The sequence below is a fragment of the Echinops telfairi genome, unplaced genomic scaffold (assembly GCF_000313985.2).
Source record: "Echinops telfairi isolate 266 unplaced genomic scaffold, ASM31398v2 ScPeMD7_60;HRSCAF=208, whole genome shotgun sequence".
Classification (NCBI taxonomy): domain Eukaryota; kingdom Metazoa; phylum Chordata; class Mammalia; order Afrosoricida; family Tenrecidae; genus Echinops; species Echinops telfairi.
The window spans coordinates 15,982,711-16,003,855 of record NW_022103958.1 but is presented as its reverse complement, the minus strand read 5'-3'; the positions used below and the strand labels follow the sequence as shown (position 1 = coordinate 16,003,855).

Sequence of the window (21,145 nt, the reverse complement as noted above, 5' to 3'; positions counted from 1 at the left end):
ATCCCAGGAAGATTATATCAAGGATTATAATAATCAAGTTATCCAACTTTGAGAAAAAGGAGAAAATCATAAGGGCAGCTAGAGAGAAAAATTGAGTCCTCTAGAAGGGTCACCAGATGAGAATATGCTTAGGTTTTTCAGCAGAAACCATGAAGAAGGGAATATGGAGTGACATCTTCAGAGTTGAAGGAGAATAATTATAGCCCAAGGATCATCCACCTTGCCAAACTCTCCATCAAAATAGAAGTGGGGAAGGTTAGAATTTTCCAGAATAAGTAGAATATGTAAAAAGAAAACCAGCACTATAAAGATTACTTTCAAAAAAAAAAAAAAGATTACTTTCCAACAACATCTACTGCTTAGTTCAACACTATCCAGAAGTCATGGCAGTGGTAGAAACACCCAAGTTGTCTTTGACTCAGTGGAAGAGAGATGGCAAGTATGAATCTTGCACACATACCCAATACACAGCCAAGGAAGTGAGGGTGGAAAATACTTAGCACAAAAGGTCCAAGATGGCAGTAAAGAACCCACAAATGGATGTAATTACTCTGAAAATCAATGGTCTGAATTAAGCAATTAAAAGACAAAGACTAGCAGACTGGAAAACAGGAAACAACACCAGTCAATCTGCTGGCTGAAAGAGATGGATTCTCAAGCTCAAAGACAAACACAGGTTGAAGGTTAAAGGATAGTGAAAAGTGTGCCATCCAAATGGCAATCTGAAGAAAGTTGGAGTTGAAATTCTAATCTCTTAAGTCAATATCAAGGTGCAGGACATGAGATAAATATTGGGCACTATATACTGCTTAAGGGAGCCATAGACCTAGCACCCATGAGCATAATAAGCATATATGCACCCTATGAGAGACCCGCAAAGTTCATCAACCCAATCCTCAAAAAGATGAAAAAATAGATCATAGTAGGAGACTTCAATACATCACTATCCAAGAAAGGCAGATCAGTGGGAAAGAAGCTAAGCAACGAGGCAACAGAACTAAATACAACAATCAGGCAATTCAACCTGATAGATATATTCAGAGCTCTAGACCCAAATGCAAATGTATGCACATTCTTTTCAAGTGCATACGACATGTATTTGAAAATAGACCACATGCTGAGGCACAAGTTCAGCTTGAGTAAATTCAAACATACAGAGGTCACTCATACCTTCTCTGACCATCACATCATAAAGCTAGAAATTAAAGATAGAAAAAGAAAACAAGGGAAAGTACATGAAAGCTAAACACTGTACTTCTGAAAAAGAACTAGGTTGTGGAGCAACCTAGATACAAAATTAGGAAGTTTCTACGAGAGGGTACACAAAAAAACCATGTTTTTACAAAGTTATATGTTTTTTGTATTTATATTTTTTACAAAACAGCCGTATCGCCTTCAAAGTACTTACTCTCCATTACACTTGATACATCTGTCAAATATGTAATTCCATTCTTGGAAACATTTTTCAAACTCATCTGTTTGGATGCCTGGCAATAACTCCCTTGTTTGTTTGTTTGTTTTGTTCCCCCACCCCCACCCCTTCTACGTCGTAAAATTGCTGTCCTTTCATGTTCTTCATTCGTGGAAACAAAAAGTCACACAGAGCAAGGTCAGGTGAATCAGGTGCATGGGGCTTCTGTCTGCCACAAATCAGGCCTTTTTTTGGTTGCATACTGTTATGCAATCTTTTCAGAACCTCTAAATAGAAAGCTTGATTAACAGACTGACTTGGTGGAACAAACCCCAAATGCACTATGAGTCAACATGTTCATCCGTTCGGGAAGTTAACAGACGTCTAGAACAAGGTTTGTCATCAATCAACATTTCGCCGTTATTGAAATAAGAAAACCACTCATACACTTGATTTCCCCGCCCCATAGCACTGTACTTGTAAGCTGTGTTCAATATCACAATAGTTTCTGTGGCATTTTTACCTGAGCAGGAAACAACATTTCATAGCCGCACCGTGTTCTTTTAATTTGGCCATTGCAAAAAATCAAGTTCGAATGAAACTGCTTTTATGAAAAAATTCACTGTGACCGGAGAGAACCTTCCCAGATAACACCCGTGGGTGCAATAACTCAGAGTGAGTTGCTTGATGCTCACCTAGTAGGAAAACATTTGTACTACAAAAGCTCTGCCCCTCCCAGTACAAGCCTGTTTTTCCTTTTTTTGGTACCTCGTGTACATCATACCAAGACCTAGGGGATGCAACAAAGGCAGTGATCAGAGTATGCTTGACAGCAATGAATGCATCTATCAAGAAGGAAGAGAGACTTAGGGTCAATACCCCATCACAGAAGCTTCAGCAGTTGGAACAGAGACAACAGAATAATCCATCTAATAGCAAAAGAAAAGAAATTATAAAAAGAGATAAATGAATGGAAAAACAAAAGGAAAAAATGAACTCATTAAAAGCTGGTTCTCTGACAGTATCACAGAATTGACAAACCACTAGCAAACCTAACAATAGATAGTAAGAAGCAGATGTCAAAATCTAGAATGAGTGATAAAAGGAAATCACAGTGGACCTCAATGAAGATAAAAGACTAATACAGTATTTTTAAAGACTAGACTCCAACAAATTCAACACTTTGGAGGACATGAACAAGTACATGGAAGAAACAACCCCAATTTATCTCATGGACCTCAAGAACCTGAAAAGTCCCATAGGCAAAGAAGAGATAGATAAGGTTATTAAGGAATATGCAACTATAAAAAGCCCTGGCCCACATGGGTTCACAGGAGAATTCTAAGCATTCAGGGAAGAGCTGACACCAATCCTATATAAACTTCCAGAAGATAGAAAGGATGGTAAATTCCCAAATATTCTGTGACGCTAGCATAACAATGATACCAAAGCTCGGCAAGAATCCCACAGGAATAGAGAATTATAGGCTGGTATCTCTAATAAACATAGATGCAAAAATTCTTCCAATCAAATACAAAAGTATATATAAAAAAAATCTATCATGACCAAGTGGGATTCATACCAGCGATGCAGGGATGGTTCAACATTCCAAAACCCATCGACCCTATCCATCTAATTAACAAGAAAAAGCACAAGAACCACATGATAATATGACTAGATGCATTTTAAACATTTGACAACATTCAGTACTAATTTCTATTTAAGACACACAAGAAGTTAGGATTAGAAGGAAATTACCTTAATATAATAAAAATGTAAATACAAAAAACCAACAGCTAACATTATAATTAATGGAGAGAAAAAAACATTCCCTCTGACTAAGGGGACGTGAAAAGAATGCCCCTTTCCCCAACTTCTATTCATGTGGTCTTGGAGGTCTTAGCTAATAATATAAGGCAACAGGATGATATCAAAGGTATACATTTGGGGAAAGAAGTGGAATAGCTAATAATATAAGGCAACAGCATGATATCAAAGATACATGTGTGGGAAAAGAAGAAATGAAATTATCATTATTTGTGGATGACATGATTTTATATATTGAGAACCCCAAAGACTACAATCAGATTGCTAGAAACGATAGAGCAGTAATTCTCAACCTATGGGTCGTGACCCCTTTTTGGGTCAAAGGACCCTTTCACAGGGGTCACCTAAGACTATCAGAAAACACATATTTCTGATGGTCTTAGGAACCAAGACACCGCTCCTCTATCGATGTCTTCAAGTGGGTCTGCCCACATGCAGATACGCCCACATACAAGTACCCAGTGTGAAGACTGTTACCCATGCTACACCATGCTTCAAGACAAAATTTCATTTGTCATTAGAAATAAATATTTCACAATCTATAATTACGTATTGTTTTTGTGATTAATCACTATGCTTTAATTATGTTCAATTTGTAACAATGAAAATACATCCTACATATCAGATATTTATATTACGATTCATAACAGTAGCAAAATTACAGTTATAAAGTAGCAATTAAAATAATGTTATGGTTGGGGTCACCATAACAAGAGGAACTGTATTAAAGGGCTGTGGCATTTGGAAGGTTGAGAACCACTGAGATGGACGAATATGGTAGAGTGGCAGGATATAAGATCAACAATCAGGTCAATCGGATTGCTGCATACCACTGATGGGATCACAGAAAAATTGATCAAGAATGTAGTACCTTTCACAATAGCCAAGCATAAATTGAAATATCAAGGAATATACCTAACCACAACAAAAAAAGGATCTGTATGAAGAAAACGATAGAACATTATTACAAGAAACCAAAAGGGATTTTCACAAGGAAGAATATGCCATGCTTGTGGGTTAGAATACTCAATATTATAAAGATATCAATTCTGCCCAAGGTACTATGCAAATTCAATGCACTCCCAATACAAATTCCAACATCATTTTTCAAACAAATCAAAAAAGTGACTACCAGCTTCATATTGAAAGGGAAGAAGCTCAGGATTGGCAAATAAATCTTCAAGAACGATGTAGGCAAGCTGGCATTTCCTGACTTTAAAACTTCTTATACAACCACAGTTGTCAAAACAGCATGGTACTGGTACAACGATGGATACTTGTACCAATGGATAAGAACAGAAAATCCAGAAATAAAAACAGCAGCATATAGACAAGTGATCATTGACAAAGACCCCCAAAATATGAAATAAGCAGATGTTCTTTTCAACAAATGGTGCTAGAAAAGCTGGATATTAATTTTCAGTCTGCAGAAGAATGAAAGAAGACCCTTACCTCACTCTATGTACAAGAACATATTCAACGTGGATCACAGACCTCAAGGTAAAACCCAAAACCATTAGAATCATCAATGAGAAGATTAGGACAGAGCTAAGAACCTTAGCGCGGAGAATACATGGGCAATCAGAAATTAGGAAGGACACGCACTCAGAGGAAGATAAAATAGATGAGTGGAACATTCTAAAGATAAAAACTTGTGCACATCAAAAGGCTTCATAATGAGAGTAACAAGAGAGCCCACAGACTGGGAAAGGATATTTAGTAATGGTATTATCACAAAATCTATGGAATCTTGCAAGCTTACAACAAGAAAAAAATAAATAGCCCACTGAGGGAGGTGGGCAAAAGACTTGAACAGATGGTTCACAATGGAGGAAAGCCGAATGACCAATAGAAATATGAGAACATGTTCTCAATCATTAGCCATCTGGGAAATGCAAATCAAGCCGCTATGATATACCACCTAATACAAAGATAGCCCAGTTTTTTTTTAAAAAGTAATAAAGGAACTCTCATTTACTGCTGTAGATAGGCTTCTAAGCCTTGGTCTTGTAGATAGGTACAGTAACTGTGGAAAGCAATTTGGTGATATCTAAAATAGATGGAAATCAAGGTACCACACAACCCAGCAATCCCACTACTGGGCATATGCCCAGAAGAAATAAACAGATCACAAGCAGTCATCTGCTCTCCAGTGTTCATCACTGCAGAGCTCACAATTGAAAACATTGGAAACAGCCTGAATTTCCATCAATAGATGTTTGGATTAAAAAACTCTGGTATATTTACACAATGGAATACTATGCACCCTTAAAAAATAGTCATTAAACACCTCATCTCATAGAGAGTTGGAGGATATTATTGCTGAGTAAAGATAACCAAGCACAAAAGGACAAGTACAACATGAATCCACTAAGGTAAATTCAAACAGCAGAATAGGCATAAAGGAAATCACAAAACAAAATTCCTGGGCTGAGGACCAGATATTTTGGCAAGAGCCAGACCAAACCCAAAGCTTCATATGTCATCAACAACAGACGTGGATAACACCTGTGATGAAAAGAATACCCCCCCCCCCAAACACACATGCACGCACACACACACACACACTCACTCTTAGAAGCCTTTTAGGCCCACAGAAAAGTGGGGGAAGAAAAATGAAGGCAATGGGGGTCAGGGCAGTAACCAACCCAAGTGGAGGGTATTGTTTTTGTCTACAGGAAAAGGAGAATGGGAGTGGACCTCATTCCGGCATGCAACTCCATGAGGACAGTGTACCTGAGCCGAGCAGCTCATTGTCAGTGCTGCTGCAGGGACAGCCTCAGCTCAAGATGGGGCAGCCTCTCCCTAGATGACAGCGTTGTAGAGGACAGCCCTGGAAACAGAGTTCAGGGAGAGCAGCTGGTCTGACCTGCCCACACGGGGGCAGAATAGGAGGAGAGTGCAACAGACCAGTGATGGGAACAAAGTCATGAAATCCCCAGGAAACCCCTATTGTGCACTTCTGACTGGGGGGGTGGGGGTAGCACTTGGCACCCCAACTGAACTGGTTTGGGGTTACTTACAAGGGGTCACATGGAAAGTCAAGGCATAAATGTGCACGAGAGTGCATCCTGGACTGTGGGAATAGCAATGTGGACTTACGGAAAACTTGCCTTTTGGATACGAATGCAGCTTTATGTCATGATCCCTGTTAGTCTGGTGGCTGGCTATGTTGATGGTGCTTTTTTCCCCTATTTTTTATTTTATCATTTTGTTTTTGTTTATTAGTGTCGATCTATACAAGAAATGTAGGATGAGCTGTCTTACAGAGACAGCAGCTGGACCAACAGTTCCTGGGGGGCACGGGAAGGGAGAAGGGGGGTTGAGGAGGTGAGCCGGGAGCCAACAATGACAGGCACAGGGGAATAATAAGTGTTCTGAAATGGACCGCAAGGAGGATGTAGCTTTTCTCCGCGTTTTTGATCAATCGAATTGTTTGTGAGGAATTACTGAGAAGTGAATGGCAGGCAAGCATAATAGTGAGGTAGGAGGAAAAAACAAACAAAATATGTACCGTATATACTCATGTTCAAGCCAAGTTTTCCAGCACATTTTTATGCAGTTTTTGTGGTAAAATTAGGTGCTTCTGGTGGGATTATAATCAAGTATATACGGTATATATGCACATATATGAATATTTATGTATATTTTAATATATTTATATACATATAAATGCATCATGGAAGCAGATGGACTTTGGGCCTCTATTTCCATTCTTACCTCTGTACAGGAATGGTTTGTACTAATAATGTGGCACTGTAGGATACCCACTTCCCTGACACAGTCCCCGAAGACAAAATGGATGCATAAGCAAATGTGGTGAAGAAAGCTGATTATACATGGCTACCAAAAGCTATAGCTTCTGAGCTCTTAAAGGCTTGGAGTTAAACAAGTGGCCATCTAGCAGGGAAGAAACAAAGCCCACATGGAAGAAGCATGCCAGACTGTGTGATCATTAGGTGTGGATGGGAAGAGGTATCAGAAATTCAGAAAACACTTATCCAAATTGATTTGAAGGGCACTGGTTGTAGTGGAGACCCAAAGTCCACCAGCAGGACATTGGCCTGTTAAAAGGATCTCATGGAATGGAGGATAAATCCAGGGTGTGGTTTGGCACTGATTAACACAAACTATCCCTCTGTTTTTTAAGATTTCCTCCTTTATTGTTTTGGTACATATGTGATATACCTCATTGGTCAAGTTAGACTTGCATATGTTCATTTTTACATTTAGTATTACTCAGTACATGGTAGTCAAGATAGATGACCCGACAAAGTCAGTGACAAGAGTAAAGGTTCCCTGAGGGTATGGAAAGTGAAGTGGGGTGGGAGAAAGCTGGGCGGTGAGTGGAGTTGATAGCATTGATGATTGTATAGCCCCACCTGATGGGATTGAACAACAGAACTGTAGGGGAGGGAAGGGATATATTGGCATAAGATACGTCAATAAAAATATTTAAAAGCAATCCTAGCCCAATCTATCTCAAGTCTGATGTTAATCCATAAATACCTCTTCAGACTCACGTAACAATAGACCCGTGACATGGAATGGTGAGCCAGGAAGCAGGAAGATCACAGGTAGATATAGAGTCCTATGGATCCAAGGTCAGTGGGAACATGGCAGGGTGCTGTGAGCTCTCAAAGTGGGGCAGCCCACCTGGGGCCACCTTCAGAGGTCGGCAGGAAGGCAGAGGGGCAGAGAGAGAGTAAGTTTCCACCTTAAAAGAAGTCCACACCCTCAAGAAAGGCTGTGACCTGATTGACAGGTTAAATGCCAGCTTTACACTCTCATAAAACTCAAGTTGATAATGACATCATCACTTATCCCTGTCTGTGCTTGCGTGGTGGTCAGAGCATTGTCTTTGGAACAGGGCTGACCTGAAGGCAGACTCCTTTGCCCCACCATTTGCCAGCTGCCTCACACTGTAACCCCACCACTCAGTGAAGACCACTTTCAACAGCTTTTATAGAAATAATACTAATAATCACAGTAGTAAATGTCATTGCAACTTCAATGAATGGATACCTGGATCATTAAATGGCTAACTGAGGGAGTGCTCCCATGGTGGACTACTAACAAAGATGGGTGGTGGGGTGGGGAGGATAGGGGTTTAGAGATATGGGACTCTATCCAATGGCATGAGAGGTAGTTTAGAGGAGAATTTATGTTCACTTTCATAATTGTTTCCTCTACCTGTCTCACCACCCTATTGTAACACCCAAGCAGGTCAGGCTTCTATCCAGATTGTCAGGAATATGTTTGACATCAGTGAGAATGAGCGTTAATGGAATTTAGTTCATGGTCCCTGTGTGCTGTGTTTTGAGACTGCTGGGTAATTTTTCAGACCCGGAGAGCAAGCAGGTGTTTCGCTCAAAAGTGACTGTTCCACTCAGAAACAAAACCCCAGGAGATGGGCATCTTACAGTCTTCCTCTAGGGCCGGACTTGACTGAAGCCTGGTAGCAGTTTGGAGGAGCACAAGGGCAGAATAAAGGCTGGAGGCACAGGGGTGCTGACTACAGCATCAGCACTGTGAGCCCGCCACTCATTCCGAGTGAGAAAGAAAAAGCCGTGTGCACCTGTAGAAATTTAGAGTTTTAGAATCCCTCTATGGGGCACTGTGAGAGCGGACTCAATGGCAGTGGGTTTGGTGTGAGTTTTTGTTGTCATTGTTGTTGTCGTCGTTATACCAAAGCCTTATCTTTGAGCTTTCCAACCTGAACATTTCAGGCAACGCTGGCAGGCTGTGAGCACACTGCTGTGTGACTGAGGACTACATGTGGCATGTAACAAAGCTCCATTGCCTGGTTTTTGATATTTCTATTTGAGAACAGTGGCCAGGCAGATGAAGAGGAGGAAGATAAAAATGGAGTTTTGGGCCTTTTAGGGGAAGTATTCAGAGTGCCATCCTATTTGCATTCACTCTACAATGTTCTTAGTTGGTTTTGGGGGAGCAATCTTTAACCTTTTAGGAGCGCTGGTGATATAGTGGTTACCAGTTGAAAACCACCAGCTTCTCTGCAGGAGAAAAACAAGGTTTTCCATCCCCCTAAAGAGTTACAGTCTCGGGACCCCCTGGGCAGTTCTTCTCCATTCTATAGGGTCTCTGCGTCGCAATCAACTTGATGGCAGTGAGTTGGAAGTTTTCAGATCTTTGAATTTAGCAGGAAGTTGGCTAATAAAGCAAGTATTTTTGAAATCTTTGTAAGTACGTACCAGGATACTTTGTGTGTGTGTGTGTGTGTGTGTGTGTGTACCTTCCTGCTGCTAACCATTCCACCTTTCTCTGATCACCTTAGCAACACTTTCCTAGATAAACTTCATTCTAAAGACATGCTGTTTTCTAACTCGTGTGTGTATTTTTCTAATCTGAATATCGAAGAAAGCTCTGGTGTCCTACAAGCCAGCTAACTAGGAGTTAATGGCTTCCAGCCCGTGTCAAGCACATTGAGTGGGTGTTGTTTCTAAGCACAGGCTCTTAATTCAAGGTTTTATGTGTTTAATTATGTATGTGTAAAGTGCCCGTGTGCAGGCCCTTTGGTCTGGCCTAGCTTGGAAATACTAACTGCAGGAACATATAAGCAGTGCCAGGGGATGAGACTTAGCGCTTCAGATAGAAATGCTGTATCTCAAGATGCACTTGAGGGAAAAGGGGAGAAGGTGGGAATAATGGACGCAACCTATTAAATGAAGATTTTTTTTCATCCTGAAGCAAACTGAAATATATCATTAGAAAGAAATGTAGCAAAAGAAGCTGGATTAGAACAGGACACTTTTTTTTTAACCTAGAAGGTTGATCTCTAATCACAACAATCAGGTGTTCATTAGTTCTAATCATTAACATAGAATCCTCCAGTTCTTTCAGTTTACATCACTGAAGACTAGTCATGCTCATATAACTTAGACAGAATTTTTCCTTGACGTAGCTATAGTGAAAATGAATCCTCTTACTTAGAACCAAGGGCCTGGAGATTTCAGTAACTCTGAGACCAGTCAGTTGACCAAAGGAAGAAAGCTTCTTGTAAGGTTGCATTTGCACGGGGAATCCAGGTTCCTCCGGTGTGCTCTTCCTCCCCATATCCTAGGAAGTCCTTCAAGGGGGCCGGGCAGTAAATGTTTCTTTGAATCAAAGTAGTTCCACTCTTGTGGTTACTAGCTGCTGTACAGATGATTTCAATTCAGGGCAACTTTATGCACAGTAGAATTGCTTTGTAGTGTGTTTTCATTTTATTTAGCTTTCCTTGTGAATTTAGTGAAGGTTCATAGAGCATGTTGTCAATTTTACACTCAGTGATCCATACATTCTGTTTCACCTCATTCACTGCAGTCCTCTAAGGGTAACATCATGTCTGTATTCAATCACCTCCCATGTCTCCTGTCTGCATGCCTCTTACTTTCCTAACCTTGGGGAACTTTGTCCTTGGAAAAATGCTGCCCTCTTGATTCCAAGTACTTGATTATTGTTAAGTATGTGTAGCTCACTAGTTTTATTGATCCCCTTATAGATTTGTCGATTGTTTGCCTAAGAATTGAGCCATGAAGTTGAGTTGAGTTCCAGACCTTAAAGGTAACCAAAACCATAGTCTCAGGACTTTTATCAGTCTCTTTCTGGCTAGCAAATCTGGTCTGCTTTAGGGGATTTTAAACTTGTGACCATTGGAAACAGATCGAGAGACCTGTCTTCTCTCAGTTCTGTTATATTTGGGGGCTTTGCATCATCTCTCTTCTCTGAGTATGTTGAATTGTCTCTTTATGTAACAGCATGTACTTAAGAGTTACGAGTGTGTAGCAATACTTCTCACTGCTGGAGCTCGAGGGAGGAGAGAAGTTGAAATCCTAAGAAACACACTTGGAAATCATGTCACTAACTCTCAGATAGTAGGTCTGAAGGGCTCATGAGTGGTCTGCTGTACTTGGAGAACTACAGAGTTTTAGAAAAATAGTGTTTCGATGGCAAGGGGGAGAAATGGAACCTGAAAGGAAGTTTTTTATGAGCCTTCACTCCTGACCTTGTCACGTCCTTTCCCCAGAATACTTACCTTACCACTTTCCCAATTGTGGTAATTACATGATTTCTAATCAACTTGAAGATATAAAAGTATAGGGGTGGAGTCTAGTTTGTTAATCAGGGCACAGCCTGATGGCGCCTCCTTGTGGGCACGACCTCCGTATAAGGAGGGTCCTCTCCCGCCCCCTCTACTTTCACCCTCCTGACAAGCTACTCAGAGACCTGCTGGAGAACTTCCAGAGCCCTGTGATGCTTCTAGTGCCATTTGATCCATAAGACTTTTCATCCACAGGCCTGTGTGAGTCTGAAGAAGGATTTATGGACTAGTATCAGACTTATGGACTTGATCTGGACTGGGCTGGGATGATTTATTGATGCATAATTGCCTCTTGATATAAAGCTCTCTCTTACACATATATGAGTATACTTGGATTTGATTCTCTAGTCAACCTAGCATAGCACACCATTCTACCGACATGAATCCTTTGGGCTTTAAATTAGAAAGATGTCATGATCTCGAAATTCCGTTTGAAAATACTCAACCGGTAGTTGTTATGTGCTGTTGAGTCAGTTCCAACTCATAGTTACCCATGGATAGCAGAACAGAACGCTGCTGGTCCTGACCCACCTTCATGATAGTTGCCATGCTTGAATTCGTTGTTGCAACCACTGTGCCAATCCATTTAATTGCGTATCATCTTCCTTTTCGGTGATGCTCTACTTTACCAAGCATGATTTTCTTCTCTGGGGAATGATCCCTCCTCATAACATGTCTAAAGGAAATGAACCTTCACTCTCCTCCCTTCCAAAAAGCATGCTGGCTGTACTTTTTGCAAGACAGATTTATTTTTGTGTGTGGTGGTCCATTGTACATTCAGACTTTCTGATTCATTACCTATTCTTTGCATATACATGAGGCAATTGAAAATACCATGTCTTGGGTCAGGTGCACTTTACTCTTCAAAGTGACATCCTTTCATTTTAACCCTTCACAGATCTTTTGTAACAGATTTGTCCAGTGCGGTATACATTTTACTTCCTGACTGTTATTTCCATGGGCTTTTGTTGGGAACCCAAGTGCAATGATATCCTTGACAGCTTATTCTTTTCTTTGCTTATCATGATGTTCATTGGTCCATTTCGGAGTTTGTATTTTTTAGTATTGAGGTGTAGCATGCTAGAGGCAGTATTGTTTGATCTTCATCAGTAAGTGCTTCAAGTTTTCTTTGCTTTCAGTAAGTAAGGGTGTGTCATCTACACCCTTATTAATGAGGTATTATACTAGGTACTGGTGAGTTGTCTTCTAATCCTAATTCCTCACTCTTCTTCATGTGTTTCTGCTTCTCATATTTTGTGTTCAGAATACAGATTTAAAGACGATGCAGAGATACTATGCTGACTCACATCTTTTCTGATTATAAGCCATGCATTAACTACTTATTTTGTTTAAGCAACTGCCTCTTGGTCTATGTCTAGATTTTGCATGAGCATAATTGAGTGTTCTGTAATTCCCACTCTTTGTAATCGTATAATTTGTCATGATCCACCCAGTACTTTGCATATTCAGACACAGGTAAACATCTTTAGGTATTCTCTGCTTTCAGCCAAAGTAACCTGATAGCTGTGATATCTCTTGTTGCATATTTTCTTCTTAATCCAGTTCCCTGTCCATGTACTACTGCAACCATTTCTGAATCATCTTAGGCAAACTTTTACCTGTGTGCCATAATGGCCCTGTTTGGTAATTTTTGCGTTCTATTGTATCCCCTTTCTTTGCTATGGGCATAGAACCAAGTGGTTGAACAGGTACTTTCCAAATTCTTGACATAGATGGTAAGTGCTTCCAGTACTACATCAATTTACTGAAACATTCTTCAGAGCCTGCTTTTTACCAGTGCCTCCACGACAGCTTGAACTTTGTCCTTCAGTACCATTGGTTCTTGATTATATGCTATCTTCTGAAGTGATTAAGCATCAACGCATTCTTTTTGGTTCAATGACTCTATTCCTTTTCCTCTTTTCATGTTTCCTGCTTTGTTCAGTATTTGCCCATAGAATTCTTCAGTTCTGAAACTCAAGGCTTGACTTTTTCCTTTCAGCTTGAGACTTCTTCTTCTTTTTGCCAAGAGACTTCCCTGTGGTTTTCTCACTCCAGTTTCTTTTTTTAATGTTTTTTTCAATTATTTTATTGGGGGCTCATATAACTCTTCTCCCAATCCATGCATAAATCATTTGTGTAAAGGACATTTGTACATTCGTTGCCCTCATCATTCTCAAAATATTTGCTCTCCATTTAAGCCCTTGGCATCAGCTCCTCATTTTACCCCTCCCTCCCTGCTCTCCCTCATGAACTCTTGATAATTTATAAATTATTATTTTTTCATATCTTATACTGTCCGACATCTCCCTTCACCCACTTTTTTGTTGTCCATCCCCTAGGGAGGAGGTTATATGTAGATCCTTGTAATTGGTTCCCTCTTTCCACCCCGCTCTCCCTCCGTCCTCCCGGTATCGCCACTCTCACCACTGGTCCTGAAGGGGTCATGTGCCCTGGATTCCCTGTGTTTCCAGTTCCTATCTATACTAGTGTACATCCTCTGGCCCAGCCAGATTTGTAAGGTAGAATTGGGGGTTGGTGGGGAGGAAGCATTTAGGAACTAGAGGAAAGTTGTAGGTTTCATCGTTGCTACACTGCACCCTGACTGGCTCGTCTCCTCCCCGCGACCCTTCTGTAAGGGGATGTCCAGTTGCCTACAGATGGGCCTTAGGTCCCCAATCTGCACTCCCCCTCATTCACAATGATACCATTTTTTGTTCTTTGATGCCTGATCCCTTCAACACCTTATGATCAAACAGGCTGGTGTGCTTCTTCCATGTGGGCTTTGTTGCTTCTGAGCTAGATGGCCGCTTGTTTACCTTCAAGTCTTTAAGACCCCAGATGCTATATCTTTTAATAGTGGGCACCATCAGCTTTCTTCACCACAATTGTTTATGTACCCATTGGTCTTCAGCAATTGTGCCAGGAAGGTGAGCATCGTGGAATGCCAGTTTAATAGAAGAAAGTGTTTTTGCATTCAGGGAATACTTGAATGGAGGCCCAGTGTCCATCTGCTACCTTAATACTGAACCTATAAATATTTCCCCATCCTCATATATTTCCCCATCCTCATATATGCCTATATTTAAACCTCTATAAATGCCCTTTGCCTCCAACTCTTTCCTCTATTTCCCTTTACTTTCCTTTTGTCCCACTATCATGCTCAGCCTTTATTTGGGTTTCAGTAATTCCTCTCAGTTACACTACCCTTGATTATGCCTCCTATACCCTCCTCACCACTGATTTGGATCACTTGTGGTTCCCTTGTGCCTGAGTTTGTTAACACCACTTCCTTTCTCCCATGTCCCCCTGGAAACATCGGTCCCTTTGTTTTCTCCTCCAGATTGTTCATCCAGTCTATCTTATTTAGACAGACCTGCGGAGATAATAACACGCACAAAAACAAGACAGAGCAAAACAAAGCAACAAAAGAAAACAAAACAACAACAACAACATTAAAAAGCCAATGACAAAAACAAAACAACAGCAACAGCTACAAAAAAGAAAACCCTGCAGTTAGTTCGACTGTTTGTTGGCCTTTAGGAGTGTTTTCCTGTCGATTCTGATGGGGTGCCAAGCCCTAGCCCCAAAGTCTATTTTTGGTATTCCTTGGGGACATCATTGCTCTGTTCCCCTTACTGTTCTTTTGCACGTCCTTAGTGTTTTGCCTCGGTGTGGTGGGATCAGATTGGGCACAACTCCCACACTGTGTCTCCAGTGTTGTCCCCTGTAGAGCTATGGGTCAGTGAGGGATGTCGTGTCTCATAGTGGGTCTGGCCATATAGTCTTTTCTGTCGATTGGCTGCTCTGAGCAGGAATATTGTCCTCCAGGCTTGGTGGGCCAGGATGTACTCCACTCTCTCTTCCTCCTCCTTCATTTGCTCCCATGTGCTCCGATTGGTCATGTCCCTTTCCCTGAGCTGCAGCTTCATGCTGTCCTCTGAAATAAATTCTTCTGAGGGGAGGACCTGTGTCTACGTAGTTGGAATTGGGGCCGGCCCCTCAGACCTCTCCACTGGTTCCTTATTCCGTGTGTGTATGTTGCATTCACATCTTGGCTAACTCCAGTTTTTGGTACATGTCATTGTAACACTTCCCTTATCTCTTCAAACTACTCTTTGGAATCTTCTGGTCAACTTTTATATGTCATCAATTCTTCCATTTATTTGCTTTAGCTTCTCTATGTTCAAGAGCTATTTTCAGAATCTTTTCTGACATCTAGTTTGGTCAAACTCTTCCAGATGATCTTTAAATTCATGAGCAATATACTCAAAGTCGTACTTTGCCTTTCATGGGCTTGTTTTAATTTTCTTCAGCTTCAACTTGAATTTGCATATGAACAATGGGTGGTTTATTCCACAGTTGGCCCCCAACCTTGTTCTAACTGATAGTACTGAGCTCCTCCATCACCTCTTTCCACAAATCTGGTTCATTTGATTCTTGTATATTCTACCTGGCAAGAATGTGTATGTTGTTGAAAAATGGTATTGATAGACTATAAATTGTTAGTCTTGCCAGTTCTATCATGCAACCTATTTTCCAACAGTTGATCCTTCTTCTTTGTTTCTAACTTTTTCATTCCAGCCCCACTAATTATCAGTGCATCTTGATTGCATGTTTGACCACTTTCAGACTGCAGAGGTTGCTTTAAAATCTTCTGTTTCTTCATCGATGGCATTAGTGTTTGATGCATAAATTTGAACAATAGCTGATTAATTTGTGGGCATATGGATATTTTATAACTCTTAACTAGATAGATCTTGAAATTTTCTTTTTGATGATGAATGTGACCCACTTTTCTTGAGTTTGCTATTCTCGCATAGTAAAACATAAGATTATCAGATCCAAAATGGTCAATATTGGTCCATTTCAGCTCACTAATACTTGATATATTGGTCTTTGTACGTTACATTTCATTCGCTGTGACTTCCTATTTTCCTACATTCGTACTTCATACATTCCACAATCTGGTTATAATTAGATATTTGCAGCTGGTTTTTGGTCATTGAGTCATCCTACATTAGCAGATGAAGGTTACAAAAGTTTGCTTCATCCACATCATTAAAGTTGCCTTAATTTCCCAGGTGGCAACTCTTCTCTGGTCGTATTTTGAATGCTTTGCAACCTGAGAAGCACATCCTCTGTCATTATATCAGATATAACAGTCCACTGTTATTCAGAAGGTTTTCATTGACCAACTTTTTCCAAGTCTGCCTTAGAAGTTCTGCTAAACTGTTTGCCATGGGTGACTCTGCTGATGTATGAAATACTGGTGGCCCAGCTTCTAGAATTATAGCAGCATCCAAGCCCCCATAGTATATGTGGTGGATTTACTAGTTAGTACTTTTAATGGAGAACTGGAATGAGAAGAAGTCATAAAGATTTTGTAGAACATATCATTCTGCCTTCAATTTGCATTTGTGGTCTGATCTATATAAAATAAAGTGTCCTGTCAAAAGTCTATTTAAAGTAATGGGAACTGGAGGATTTAGTTTTTAAAAACAACCTTTCGCCTCCCACATTCAAAGTCACACCTTTCTTGATTGTGATGCCAACTTTCCTAACTTTTGAGCCCATGTGTAGGTGAAGTCTAGGCTGCATGACAGCTTTTATTGGGATTCTGAATTTTAGCTGCTTGCAACCAATAGAGTTTCTCAAGGCATTTCCGAAAAGTTCTCTTTACTAAAACTACTCAGGTTTGGTTTCTGGAAGAAAGGCTTATATCTGACAAGAAATAGGCCTTAATTAGCACCAGTGTAGAGACCCGTTAAGAAATGAGCATCATATGGCATAACAGCCCCAAAATACATGCACCACAAATAAAAGAATTTCATAAATAAGCCTAAAACAGTTCTCAGCCCAGTATAGAATTTGCAGGGTAAAGAATTAATAGCACTTATCACTCCCCCTCCCTTTTCTCAGGCACTAGGAGGGGCACCTGTGGAGAGTGAATGAGTTCCTGAGGGCTTCTTTCACTTGATCCCGTGATGTGTGAGCTGTTCACTCCTGCGGGCCTTAATTTCGCATTGACTTTGGTATGGCAGTCTTACAAAAGCTGCTTAAGATATCAAGCCTCTTTCAGAGTTCAAGAGTCTAATTAAAAATAGCTTTATCTCAAAAGAAAGAGAGAATGGTTGCAAAACTGGAAGAATGTAATTGGTGTTACTGAATTGTACATGTAGAAATTAGAGTATCATATATATTGCAAATAGCACTTAAGCTAGACTACAAGTTTTACCTGATTTCATCATTTCTGGGAATTATATATACATGGGAGTGTTACTTACATGGGTATGTTCTTTATAAGAAATATGGATTATATTTTGCTCTGCATATTCTCAATATATATACTCAGTGGCTTCATATCTTTCCTCTGTTCTCTAGTCTTCCTCTTCCCCAGTCTCCTCTCAGATTTTCTCAGTGTCATTTTCTTTCCAGAGCACCAGGCTGGGAGCTAGAAGATTAGAGTCTGCTACTCTGCTAACAGGTTCTCAGTTGTGCCTGATTCCTCATTGATACGGGGAGAGAGCTCACTTACATGGCACTCACTTTGTTTACTCTTCTACCTCTTGCTTGCTCCCTACTTCAGCTACTCAGTATGCGTAAATCAGTCACCTCTGAGTGGATTCTGACCCAGCAACCCTATAGGACAGAGCATAGCTGCCCCATAGAGTTTCCAAAGGTATGACCTGCAGACTGCCACATGTTTCTCCTACGGTGGGTTTGGATTTCTGACCCTTTGATTAGCATCCAAACCCTTTGACCACTGCACCACTAGGACTCCTGTTCAATGATCTTAGTTATTTAAAAATATAATGAAGCCTGTAAAAGCCAGCCCTTGTTGAAGACTGCCTGGCTTTTCCAGGTGTAAAGTTCTCTGCCTCTGCACTCTGACCATTCTGTTGTCACTCTGTTGGTGCAACACATTTGCATGTTCCTTCTCTGACAGGTTACCAGCTTTCTCAGGTCTTCTTGCACAGCACTCCCTCTCTTCCATGGTGTCACTTTCCTCAGGTTATCTGTGGTCAACCTCAGTGGAAAAGGTTTAAATTGTGTACCTCCTGAGAATCATGAAGAATCTTAAGCTGTCCTACTTGGTCTGGGAACTGACTTCCTTCCTCCTCCTGAGCATGGGCCTCCTGCCTCCGCTGGGGACCTGTCATATGTATGTGTAGGAAAAGCATAGGGCTCCAGGCTATCAGCATCCACTGGGAGTCATAGAACATACCCCCATGGGTGTGGGGGACGACTGTCCTCATAAAAGAAACATGGTTTTGAGGAAACCGGTAAGTGCAGTTGCTCCAGGAGTTAGACTGTAGGCATTCTTATTGGGTAGTTTCTCACATCACTTGCCTTTGTTAAGCCGTAGGGAAATCATACTGGTTTTGATCACGTGGTTTCTGTTAGATGTGCTAATAAATTTTAATTACAATTACGTGCCAAAATGCAGAAGTCGTGAGGGTTCACGTGAAAACTGAAATATTCAGCGTTTTGGACAACAGTCAGAGATGTGTCAGTTCAAGACCTATATGTGTACATGGCAACAGTTGACTGGAACTGAACCCTGCCCCTCCTTTTAGATTATAGGCATAATCCCTCAATTTCTCCAGTCTCCACTGGCCTGCTCCACTCGGGTAGAATCTTGAGCATGCGATGACTCTGATGGCATTGTCCATGGGGCCTGTAACCTGCGATCCAGACTAGGCCAGAGTCTACGTCCAAAACTTCAGACTTAATAGGATCCAGTGTGGCCGCAATAATTCCTACTTAGAGTCTACTCACAGTCAAATAGCTAGTCTTTGCAGATTGACCCCAGCCAGCAATGAGCAAGGAGTGATAAGGGATCAGCTTTCCTGGAACTAGTCAAGTGGTTGGGACCTTGTCCAAGAAAGTACCTCATCTTCTATTAGAAGTCTGAGTATTTTTATCTTCATACTGAAGCTCATTTGTTTTATTGGATTAATTTTGCCTCTCTTCCCCCCCCCCCTTAATCTCAGTTTCATTTCCTTTAAATTAAATGTACCCTTATAAGGGTATCTTTTGATGCCTGCACCACCCCCACCCCCTTCCTGCTTTCGCTTTTCTGGAGCATCTCAGAACAGGGAGAGAGAAAACTACATTCCAATGCAAACAAGATTAAAGTACAAATGAGTGAATAAAAGAGATCAACTAAATACCCTAATCAGACTCTGTGTCATCCTCTTCCCTGTCCTCTTATCTATTTAAGATCAACTGAAAGTGTTGATAGAATACCTCACACCCCGCTAGTTCTTTCATGCTACAGCCCTATGTGGAGAGCGTACATTTATGCAACTCTTGCTCAAAAGAGTCTGCACAGTTGTTAGGATTAGTATAACATTTTCTGGGTAGCAGATGCAATATAACATGCAAGATTCCTGTACTATTAAGGTGGTCAATAAAAGAGCAGATTTGTTGACTGTTCACGTGATTTCCAGAGGATGTATCAGCAGTAGGATGTGACAGCCTGTACCAGTTGGGCCAGGACTGTTGATATTTTATAAGAGCACAATTTTGAGGCTCCAGGACCAAAATGGCAAGAGGGCTCAACCAGAGCAAATAACTGTAATCCTCTAGTGATGAGACAGGGTGAAATATGCTCTCCAAACAATGCCAAAATTTTTCGGAACTGGCTCCATATATGAGAGGGCTTCAGCAAGGGCATGGGGAAATTCCTTTTCTCTACAAACTTTTTGAATCCCCTTGTATTTAGAATGCCTATGTATCACCTCAAGATAACAATTAGAATGTGACTATTCTCATTTCACTGTGTAAACCCTGCTAACTGTAAATACCTGGCTCTACTGGACTTCTGTCACTTGGGAGCTTGTTAGAAATGCAGAATCTTGGGTCCCACCATATATCTATTGAATCAGCATCTTCACTTTTATCAAGATCCCGATTTGGCTCGTGTGCACATTACAGTTTGTGAAGCACAATTCTAAGTGATTGGCCAGTGTGCTTTATATATTCTCACATGATTTAAGGCATTATCTTCCTTTCCCCAATTGATTTATAATTGACTATTATGTAGCAACATTGATAGTAATTCCAGCAATAGTAATAGCAACTATTTAGTGATTACTCTAAATCTGACTAGGACAGTGGTTGTTCAGTGGTAGAATTCTTTCCTTCCCTGTCGGAGACGTGGGTTGACTCCTGGAAGTGCATCCAACATACAGCTACTAACTGTGGAGGCTTGAGTGTTGCTATAATGTTGAACAGGTGGACTAGGAAGAAAGGCCTGACAATTTATTGAGAAAAATCAACCAGTGAGAACCCTGTAGGTCACAATGGCCTGACCTCATTGTGCATCGGGTTGCCATGAGTTGGAGGCCAACTTGGTGGCAGCTCACCAACTACAATAAGCCTGACATTGGGCAAGCATTTACTTTCATCATCATCATCAATTACTACAACAACATGAGTTCTTAGAAAACTGTGGTTGGCTACTATTGAGTTGGCTTTCGACTCATGGTGACCACATGTCCAAGAGAAAGAAATGCTTTCCCAGTCCTGTACCGTCCTCATGATTGATGACAGAGCAGGTTGTTTGCCAAAGTCAGTTATTTTTTAAAATAGTATCTCTTTATTTGCACCATGAGCATTTCCATCTGTATTAGTCTGGGTACTTTGGAGAAACAAATCCACAGCAACTCATGTATAAGAGAGAGGTTTTTTGGTTTTTTTTTTTAATCAATTTATTGGGGCTCATACAATTCATCACAATACATAGATCAATTGTGTAAAGCACATCTATACATTTGTTGCCCTCATCATTCCCA

General features: G+C 40.8%; 1 protein-coding gene across 1 annotated transcript in view; it reads left to right on the top strand.

The window, feature by feature from the left end:
- The window catches only part of TRIM44 (tripartite motif containing 44), a 180,317-nt gene that overhangs the window by 53,820 nt on the left and 105,352 nt on the right, over positions 1-21,145 (top strand). The gene's annotated exons all lie outside the window — the stretch shown is intronic.